An 11,714-nucleotide genomic window follows, 5' to 3' on the forward strand; every position below is an offset into this window, starting at 1 on the left:
CTCCTGATTTTTAACTGCCACATGTAGGGGTGGGGCCAGCTCATTCTTCATCTCTGCCCCTCTTTCCAGTCTCTGAGGCGGCTTCTTCTGTGTGTCCTTAGTTGCAGGGCTTCTGTTCATCTAGACTTCAGGTAATTCTCGATTATGTTTATTCTGTAATTTAGTTGTAATTTTGATGTGGTCGTGGGAGAAGGCAAGCACAGCATTTACCTACTCTACCATCATGACTGAATCAAGGTCAGCACTCTTAACTAAAGATGCTAATGTTTAGCCTTTTGAATAATGGTGTGAACATATACTTCATTCATATATTTTATATTTATCACTAGATTTGAAACTCATCTTTTCCATCCACATGATACAAATATAAATGCATACATTTTCAGCCAAGAAAAAAACAATTTATTTGACTTTGAGCTTATCTGAAAGTAAATCATAATGCAATTGTTTGCTGGACAGATGCTATTCAATAAAAATGTATTAAATAAATGAATGAACATACTCTTAGAAGGGCATGGTACCAACGTAAATTCAGTATGCTTCTTTCCATATTTGTATTCAGAAAAATCAAGTCAAAATAAATATTTAGAATTTTGAAGGATAAATAGTTTACAGAATGTTATCATATAGAAACCAAGCGTCCTTGAGGGAGGTAGAGAGGGAAATGGAGGAAGCCATCTCATGCCTTTGCCAGGGCACTGGTGAAGGTTACCATCAGATCTCTTCAAGTACTATTTAGTAAACTGCTTATGTAGCTGGATGCAAACCCAAATTGCCATACAGGAATTTGGGTTATGAAATACTTTCAAAATAGCCTATGTGATGCATTGATTCGCTATACCACGTAGGAGAACATATCTGGGTCTCTGCAGGAATAACTTCACCTGAGCTCTATGAAGCAACTGAAATACATAGCTATTCCAATTTATCATGGTGCATTTTCTATTTTCTGTGATTGTCTGAATTGGAGGCCTATGACAGCAGAACCATTGGAGGGACTGGAAAAATGGACTGTAACAATTTGGAACACAGAATATTTGGGTTGAATCAAATTCTGACATCTTTGGGAAGATTTAACAAAATTGAAGAATCTTCCTTGCAATCTAGTTAGCTCCTAATTTGTCTACAACTATTAAAAAATATAAAAAAGATATTGTCTAATCTTTTTATGATTTTAATTTTTCAAGCTTTCTTCTTTGCTTTCTGAAAATAGACACACAATATATATTAAAGATGCTAGATCAGTACCTTACTGTAGACCAGATCATACCTCCATTTAATTTTTCAGGGAAAGAAGTAATTATTTCAGGAAAAAAATATTAGGACAATGTTTCCCATAGCTTAAGTGAACCAGTGCAAGTTTCTTGAAGACTGTTGGACACTTGAAAAAAATGTGTGTCCTCTTACATAAGCAAATAAAAGAATATATTTGGCTGAGTGATTCAGATAATATCCTCTTTACCTAATAGCACAAAATTTATCATTATAGTCCTTGAAAGCTACATATCAGTGTTTATTTAAAAGGCCTGATGTCTCATATTCTCTAGAAGAAACTGACCAAGGCTTCAGTGTGTCTCCAAAGACATAAAGTGCTGTGGGTGCTGAAAGATGGGGGTCTTCAGATTCTGGTTAATATCCAAGCCTTTACTTACTGAAGAGTAAGCTAGAACATTTACATAGTATTGGTTTAGAGCAGAAGACTGAACATAATTTTTAGAGATCTCTGTCTGATTCTGGCTTGGATTCTTCTCTTGGACACTGTCCACAAAAAGTGTCTTCAGTCACTTGTTTTAGAATCACCTTCATATTTGTTATCATGCAGGCATCTGATGCCAACTATGAAGTTAGAATGTTGAGTGCAAAGTTCACTAATTAAAACTACAAATAAGCTCCCTAGACAATACTTAAGTATAATGGAGTCTGAGAGCCACTTCTCTAATAACTTCAGAAAGTGAATCTGGATCCTGGTAGGGTCTGCATTAATTTGCAACAATGTGGACAGTTGAGAAAAAGGAGAGTAGTGCCTCTCTGAAAGCCAGTCCTTTACAAGGTAGATGGACCTAGTCCTGGTGGGCTGAATAATGACCTAAAAATGATATGTCCGTATCCTAATCCCTGAAACCTGTAAACAGTATCTCATATGGCCAAGGATATAATTAAGTTAAGGATGTTGAGAGGACAATATTATTTGGATTATCCAAGTGGGCTCTACATGCCATCATACATTTTTTTAGAGAGTGAGACACAAAGAAATGGCCTAGACACACAGAAGAGACAGCAATGTGAAGACAGAGCAGAGAAAGATGTGGCCACAAACCAAGGAATGTTGATGGCTGCCAGAAGCTGGGAGAGACAAGGACTGGATTCTTTCCAATGAAAGTGAAGCTCTGACAACACTTTATTCAGACTCCAGAACTTGCCTCCAGAATTGTGAGGATACATTTTTTTTGTTTTAAGTCACTTGGTGTGTGGTAGTTTGTTACAGCAGCTACAGGAAAATAATACACAACTCCTTCTTTTTAAACCAAACAAGGACTTCCTCACAACTCTCATTTCAATAAAAACAACAACAAACATCATTAAGCACGTATCATGTACCAGGGATGTAGCAGGCATGGGGGTCTGAAGGCGTGTCCCGGGCCTGACACATAGAAGGGCCTTATAAATTTTAGCTGTATGAATAAATGAAGCAAACAAGTTAACACTTAGTTGCATGTTATAAAGTGTAGGGAATAAGAGGAAGAAACAATACAGTCCAGTTGTTAAGAGTTTGGCTCTAGATTTAGACTGTCTCGTTTCAATCCTAGAGTCTCTGCTTATAAGCTATGTTGTCCTTGAGTAAGTTATTGAGAAATTAATCTATGCCTTAATTTCCTCATGTAGTGCACTATTTACAGGTCTGTTAAGAGTATTAAATAAGATAATCCATTTAAAATACTTGGCTGAGTTACCTACAGCACAATGCACAGTATGTTAATGTTATATATATTATTTTGTTATTTGTTTGTTTTTAAATAAGGTAGTGAGGGAAGGCCTCCAAGGAGGTGATGGTTAAGTCCTGATGGATGAAAAGAGGCAGCATTATGGAAGGCTATATCTGGTTGAGGGCATGGCAGATGTAGAGACCTTAGGTGGGGAAGAGTTTTATATGTTTGAGAACCTGGAAGGAGGGCTCAATGGCAAAGCACTGCAAAAAGTAGCAGGAAACGCGATGGAACAGTACAAAGGAGGTGGGTCAGTCTAGGGGGCTTGCACTTGATTTAAAGTACAATGGGAAATTATTGAAAGCTTTTGAGCTGGAGAGTGACATGATACAACTAATATTTTTTTAAGTCACTTTGACTTTGGCTTTTGTGTGGACAAAAGGCAGATTTGAAGGAAAACAAAGGAACTGGGGAGACCTGTGAGGAGCTTCTTGCAGTAACTGAAGGAGAAGTGATGGTATCTAGGATGAGGGTGTTCCTTGTGGGAATGGGAAGAACTCAAGGATTTGAGATATACTTTGAAAGTAGAGGGGACAGGATTCGCTCAGGGGTCTGCTGTCGATTCAGACAAGGGGAGAAAAGAGGAACGCCACGCTCCAGGTTTCTGGCTTGAGAAAATGTACGGATGATGATGCCATTTACTGAGATGGGAAGCCTGAAGGAAGAATGAGATTTTAGAGAAAACCAAGAATTGAATTTTGGACATGTCAAATAGGCAGTTGGACATATGAATGTGAAGCTCAGAGAATTCTGCACTGAGAATATACATTTGGGAAAGTATTAAAATATAAATGTGAATTAAAGCTATAGGAATAAAGGAAGAGGATCTAGAAAAAAGAGAAGGGAAGGTGAAAGCCCAGAGGGTCTCCAACACTCACCATTCAGGGAGAAGAGGACAATTCTATAAATAAGACAGAAGGAACAGCCAAGGAGGAAGGAGGGGAAAAAGGGAGGATGGTGTCCTCTCTGGAGGTCAAGAGAGGAGAGGACAAAGGGACTGACTGCGTTTATTGCTGCTGAAGTGTGGGGCAGTTTCAGTGGAATTATGGGAGGGAAGCCAGACTGGAGTGGATTGTTCAATGAAAAGGAGCTGAGGAAGTAGAGACAGTGTGTGAGATAATTCTGCTACCACAAAAGGAAAGCAAGGAAGCTGTACAGTAGCTGGTGGGAAACTGCTTATAAGGTCATGGGAATCTGTGTTTTATTTTATTTTATTTTATGTATTTATTTTATGACACAAGAGATATCATGTTTACACGTTAATGTGAACCATTTGTTGAGAAGAAAGAAGTTGATGTAAGAGAGAAAAAGGACAACTGAGAATGTAAAGCCCTTGAAAAGGTAGGGGATTTCTAATGCAGAGCACATGTGGAGAGTCCCCTTGACAGAGGGCAAATATAAATCACCTGAGGCAGAAGGAAAGAGGGGGAGAAGGACGTTTACACAGGTAGGTTAAGGAATTTGGACATGGGAACATGTGGGTGCTCCAGGCCGATGGCTCCTGATTGGTTCAAACTATAAGATAAGGTTATCAGCTGAAAGTGGTAAGGAGAGGTTAAAAAAAATAAGGGGATGACAAAGTAGTTTTTGTTGAGAATGAAAGTGTGAGCATATGAAAGTGTAGAGAAATGCAGTGAGATTGTCGGGTAAAGCTGGAAGTCTGCTTAAAGTTGGTTATCATGAATGTATAGTGACTTGTCCTCCAAGTTATGTGATCCCTGAGAGCAAATCAGATTATTGGGTTCTTCCAGGGTTGGGGTTGGCAAGCAAATGTGAAGAAGGGAAAAAGGAGTAACAGAGTTGAGGGTGTTTGCAAGGAGGTAAGCCTGATGATGAATCATGGAATCTATGGAAGTTTAGGAAAAAAGTAGAGACAGGACGGGGTGATGGAGAGAAAACAAGCAAAGGGATTAGACAGCTGAATAAAATCGATTCTTTGTTTTCAAGAGACACTTTAGCAAGTGAGCTAGTTGGACAGAAGGTTACAGCTGGAGTGTAGGATGTCCAATTAGTGATTTAGAAGGTTGCTGCCATTTTTCTGAATGACAAGGTCCAGGCATAAACCAGGAGACTGTGTGACAGAGAAGTAAAGGGAAGGACACTGGAGATAAGGGGTCTCTAGTATCTGAGAGCCAGAGTTGGATGGGTCTTCATGAGAATGTCCCAGTTTCAGAGAATGCTGGCAATCACTGGGTGGAGTGGAAGAGCATTGTCTAGGTACTAAGGTTATTCATGAATGACGGGCAATGGCCAAGAGAGTGCAGGTGGCAATAATGGGGGAGCCGAAGGGCTGTGCACCTGGATGTTATAACTCATTAAAGAAGGAGGAGAAGTAATTACCTAGAGTCAAATTCATTCCTCACACTTCTCCACTCCTGACTCTGAGGTACGCAGTGCATGGGGGATAAATGTCCTTCTCTGTAGAGGGCTCTAAGTGTGTGTAGTCCTTAGTCTCTAGAGGCACTAGAAATGGTCTTGGTACAGTGGTCCCGAAGACTTGTAGTGGAATGGGAAAAAGGCGAATGTGATGACTGGCTTCAAGTGCTGTTTGGCCTAATCAGGCAGAGAAGTAGTGGGCACTGCCCTGAAAGTGTGGGTGTGGAGATGTTTGATAAAGTCCCCTTGGACCAGAGAAGCCTGCTAAATGGCATATGCACTTTCGTAAATCCTCTGATCCATATATTTCCTACTGCAGCCCTTTTCATCAGATTCAGGGCATAGCACCTGGATGTAACAACAGATGGGGAAAGCCTAGTAAAGATGCTACTTTCTGACAGTTTGGCTTTGGAGCTGATGATGGTGAACACTTTGGTTGAATTATCTAGAGATCTTGAGTTAGGGTTTCAGTGCCTGTCTCCAAATCAGAAAGTCTTTGGCTTGTCTCTGTTGCTGTAGATTGTGTTCTTGATTATCCCCCATCTCTTCAACTTCAAGGGCATTAGAACTCAAGTGAGGAAAGGCCTCTAGCCATATTACCTGGGTCAAATTCTCTCCTGCTACGGGCTAGTTGTGTGACTTGGGGCAAGTTATTTACTTTCTATATGAAATGCTTCAGTGAAAGGGGGATAATAGTACTTATTTCCTAGGAAGTTTGCAAGGCTTAAATGAGTTATTAAATGTGAAAAGCTTATAACAGAGCATGAAATGAAGTAGGTGCCATGTAAATATTTATTATCGTTATTATTCTCCAAGATGCACTCTGTGATTGAGGCAGAAACTATTCTGTGGATTTAATTACACCAGTGGTTTTCATACTAACTTTCTTAAAACATTGAGAAAGTCTGTAAATATTTAATTAAAAAATATATGTATATGTATTAAATTTACTTTAACTGTTTTTGAAAACATATAATAAAATAAACATAAACTCAAATATTCTATATATTAAATTTTATATATCAGTACATTTATTAGTTTTAGCTGCCAGATTAACTTATTTTTGTGTGGATCTTTGAATAAACTCTTTCCATAATTCCTATTTAATTAAAAATTATATCTTAGGGTTACAAGGTAATTTTTAAAACTTATATTTTATCCATATGAAGCAAGGTTTCTTTATTCAATGAATATAATACAAATACAGAGAAAAAAATAGGTGAGGATGAGGCTAATATAAGACTGCAACTATATTTTATATTTTTGTGCTATTCAAGTAGTCTTTCATTGTTTGCTTAATTGGTTTCTAACTAAATGTTATAATTTTATATTTCTAAAATAACAATCATACTAATAATACACTACTTTTTTTAATCTCTTTTGACCTTTTGGATTCAATATAAGACTATGAAAAAATGTTTCACTGCTAATACAAACAATAAAATTTTTTTGAAGCCATGGGTTAAGTTATTGTTATAGCCACCATCTTGGGGGACTGAAAGTACACACACACACACACACACACACACACACACACACACACACACATATAGCATATATGTGTATACATATACATATATATGTATGTGTGTATATATATATATGTGTGTGCTTATATGTATATATGTGTATCTGTCGATCTATCTATCTATCTATCTATCTATCTATCTATATGCTAAATTTATACTTAACATACAAGCTCCTGGTGAAATTCAGTTGCAGTGGATCCTTGTGAGATATCTGACTCATTTTCTTGTTCTGGAATTTGTTTTTTAATTCACATTTGAATCTTTGCCACAGGTGGGAAGAACATTCTGATGAGAAGAATAAATATTACTTGATAATAGCCTAGATCCCAGTGATTAACAGTATGGCCTCTGTTTACCATGACAACTTAGAATGTGCATGAACAGCCTGAAATACTTGAACAAGAGCTTGTACTCTTGGTGGAGGCAGTGCTCTGTCTACAAACGTGTTGTTTTCTAAGTCAGGGCATAACAGCAACTGCCTAGCACAGTGGCTCAGAAGGCAAGTTCTGCTATTTACTTGCACAGTGGCTTAAGCACATTCTTTCAGGTCTTTTGAGCCTTCACCTTTTCATCTGCAAAATGGAGGTGATAATAATAGCTACCTCATGTTGCTCAATGTGTTACATGAAATGATCTGTGCAAATGGCTTAGCCCAGAGCATGTACATAAGTGCTCAATCAGTGTTGGTTAAATTATTACCATGTGTATAGCTTAGTGAGCACTTATTTGTGTCTTAATCAGAATTCTGGCTCAGCCACTTAATATCGAAATATCCTGGGAAAGTTATTTGCCTTCTCTGAGCCTCAATACCTATATAATAAGATTGTTGTCAGCATAAAGTAAATTAATACATACAAGAAACCTACAGTAGTGTTGGACCACTGATAAACACTCAGTAAATGTTAGTTATCATCATCTTCTTCATCATCTTCATCACCAGGTCCTCTGTCATCAAGGATCATCATCTGGTCCTTGCTCTTCACTACACAACAGTCACTAGCCTTACCTAGTATGTGAGGAGGCATTTTTTTAATTGAAATGCCATAATAACTCTAAGCACACTTTTTTTTGTTTGTTTGTTGCTGGGGTTTTTTTTGTTTTGTTTTGTTTTAAGCTGAGCCATCCTGCCACCTGTTGGCAGCTCAGCAGCAGCTCAGCTCGGGCCAGGAATTGAACCGGCAACCCTATTGCTCAGAGCTCACACTCTTGAATGAGCTCTTAACCAACTGAGCCACTCGGCCGACCCTGTAAGCACAGTTTTAACAATTGTAAAAGAAAAAAGCCAATATAGCATAATGCTCTCAGTTAATGATTTACTTATTTTAAATACCTAAATGCATTTATGACATTCTACTTGATCATTCATGTATAATATGATATATATTTTGGCCTTTTTATAACAGAAAATTTGAAACACACGAAAAATAGTGAGAGCAGCATAATGAACCCCATGTATCCATCACTTAGCTTCAACAATTATGAACACATGACCAATAGTCTTTTTTATCTTTACCTATCCATTCTCACTTTTGGATTATTTTGGAGCAATAGATAATATTATTACTGAAAACAGCAATTTTTTAGTGTAAAAAATAAACCTCAGCCCTAGACCTTATCACAAATATTATGTATTTCTAATACGTGAACCTCAGTCATTGAGGTTTCGCTGGCAAGAGAATATTTCTTCTTATAGTGGAGAAATATGTTGTTGGATATTAAACCACTTTTCCTATGTCCCCATGACCCTCTTTTACTGCTGCCTTTTATAGATGTGGCCAGGTGTTCTTTGTGGGCTTCTACAACTTCCAAGATGCCCAGTTAGAACTCACTGTGCAACCTCCAAAAGATGATTCACCAGGGCCATCTGATCAGAACATCCCAGACTCATTGTCTTTGGGAAATTGTGAAGGACACCTGATGAGCAGTCCACAGAGCAATAGTCTTAAAAAAATCTGGCCAAGAACAGAAAATCAGTTTTTATGGCTGCCTCACTCCACCATCATGCAAGTGGTTATCACACAGGTGCACCTTTGATCAGTGGGGGAATGTTGGAGGTGTGTAGGAGTAGAAGCAATTATAGTTGTGCATATTCATCACCTTCTCTGATTCTGGCCCTGCATTTATTAGAATGAGATGTCACAGATTGTTCCAGAAAAATCCTGCCAAACCCTTCTTTCATCACCATTTCCTGGCCTTTCCTTTAACTCTCTTGCTCCCCAGTCATGTGCTCCACATCCAAGAAAAGAGATGGAACCTGTGGATATTTTCAGAAGAGGGTCTAATTATCCTGTCCCCACTCTCCCTCTTCACTCATTCAGAAGCCAACCAAACCAAGGTTTAATTTGAGTTAGTCACATCAGAGAGGGAGGGGAATGGGCCCTGGGCAGAGGGAATATTCTGAGTAAAGCACAGAGGTAAGAATGGGCAGATTTCATTTGAAAAACTAAAGAAATTTCAAAAGGTGGGATTTCACATGGGAGCAGTGTGTTTCAAAGGTCTAGAGCTAGCCTAAGGAGATTGGCTAGGGAAAAGTTTTACAGGACCTCATAAACCTCATAGAGATTTTGTACTTTATTCTAAAGGTGACAAGAAGCCCCTTGATTTTTCTCCGTAAAAATCACAGGGGAATATGAGAAAGAATCATGTGAAGATGTTGCTTGATAATTTTGCTCTTTAAGAAAGGCAGCTCAAAAAACTGAAATAGAATTTCAAATTTTGGTCGATTAGTAAAACTATCCTTCCTCCCTTCCTCCCTCCCTCCTTTCCTCCCTTCGTCCCTCCCTCCTTTCCTTCCTTCCTTCCTTCCTTCCTTCCTTCCTTCCTTCCTTCCTTCCTTCCTTCCTTCCTTCCTCTTTCTCTCCTTTCTCCTCAGTCTCATTCCTTCCCTTTCTCCCTCTGTCTTTCCCTTTCTCTCTCTCTCTTTTTTTCCTTCTTTCTCCCCCATCTCACTACCTCTTCTTTCCTTTCATTATTTTTCATTGCCAGCTACTAAATAAGCAACGTCTCCTGCCTCCACAGGGAGTGTGAGTGGCTGTTCTCTGCTCTCCCTATAGGCACAGTGTCCACTTCTTCCTCCCTGCTGATTAAAGCACTCATATTCATTTTATTGGCCCTGCGATTCTTGGCAAAGGGGCCAATAAAATGGAGACAACCAGTCTAAACCTCAGACTGCAGGGAAGCTTTGCCTTGTCAATGAGAGATTAAAAAATCATGACTGGGGCCTTGGCAACGCTGGCTGCAGCCAACTTTAAAAAGTCCAGATCAGACCATCTGTGCTTTTCTTCTTTCTTTTTTTAAGACTTTTTTTGACACTAATCTTCCATAAGGCTTTGAATTTCCCTCATTAAGTTTTATGGTTTGGAAACGAAAAGCGAAAAGTAGGTACATGGTTCTTGACTCCTGAATTTAATCATTGAAGAGTCCCCTTTGAGGTCATCAGATTACAATTAGATGGTGCTTTGTCAAAAGCAAATGCAGTGGTTATGTCTTAGAGTTCAAAGCCTGTGAGAGCTTCCTGCTCCCCAATTCCCTTCTAGGGGCTTGACAGAGTAGGCTGCACCCGCTGGCTACTTCCCCTACTGTGAATTTAAATATCTCCAGAGCACCAGGTCTCAGAATTAGCATTTTCTACTCAACTGCTTACTCTCCGGATGGGTGAATGCCCATCTCCTGTTAAAAGTGCCCGTGTCCCTCACTATTATGCAAGTGCTTCGAGGGTGGTAAAGACCAGAACACATTTCCCCAAGCATTTCTATGTCTTTTCTGAATTCTGAAAGTTACAGTCTCTGAAAGGAGATGGCCGCATTCTTTATCGGGCGTTGTGGTAGCCAGGCGCCTAGCCTTTGCAATTTCCCCTTTCCCTTGCCATTATCTCCATGCCATCCTGTGTTCCATTTCAACACGATGCTTTCCCTTCCATGCCAGTTCCAAAGCCTGAAATGCTGTGTTCCGCGTGGTATGATTACCTCAGAGAGGGAGCCAGCTTTCAGGGGTCAGATGGGTTTACCCACCAGGATTAGACGCCCTGAGTTAAGTGGCTGATAATCAGAGAAAATTCAGGGAAGAAATGCCCTTGCTAAAACACCAGGTTAAGGGAATGAAACACAAGATCCAACAAAGACACAGGTCAAGCTTGGGATCAGGTCAAACTGAAGGGATGCGTACCAAGCTGTGTCACAGGTCAGGATCCCAGATGGAGGAGCTGTGTGGACTTTCAGCCTTCACCTAATCCCTATAGTCATTCTTAGTTGGATCTCACTTGGAAAGTCTCAGAGGGGTCAGATGCATGGTTTGCTGTCTGGTTCCACTGACCAAGCTGGTCCCAGAGAAATCTGCCTCTGTGATGGACTCTTTTTTAGTGACTATCAACTGGTCCAATAACACAGCCTCAACAGTGAAATGTTTCCATTGAGTGAAAAATAACAAAAACAAACAAAACAAAAAAACAAAAAAAACTTTGAACTGTCTCTCCTGACATAAAAGGCTCTGCAAGATAGGCCTTGTTCGTCTCATATCACACTCCTGATTCACAGGCTACACGCCCGTAGGATGAATCTCTGCTCATTTCTGGAGCATATCAGCCACACTGCTGCCTCAGAGCCATAGCAGGTGCTTCTCTGTTGGAACACACCTCTCCCTCTTTATTGCATCTTTGTTTTCTGCTGAAACCTGTAAAGTAAGTCAAAGACCTATGCGTGACTGAGGTGAACACCTCTGCCAAATCATTTTGTATTTCAACACCTTCCTTGTTTCTATTAGGCAAATTGTATCTCAATTTGTAAATATATATTTTTTTTCATTCCTCTCTCTCTCTCTCTCTCTCTCT

The sequence above is a fragment of the Hipposideros armiger genome, unplaced genomic scaffold (genome assembly GCF_001890085.2).
Source record: "Hipposideros armiger isolate ML-2016 unplaced genomic scaffold, ASM189008v1 scaffold_36, whole genome shotgun sequence".
In the NCBI taxonomy this organism is placed as follows: Eukaryota; Metazoa; Chordata; class Mammalia; order Chiroptera; family Hipposideridae; genus Hipposideros; species Hipposideros armiger.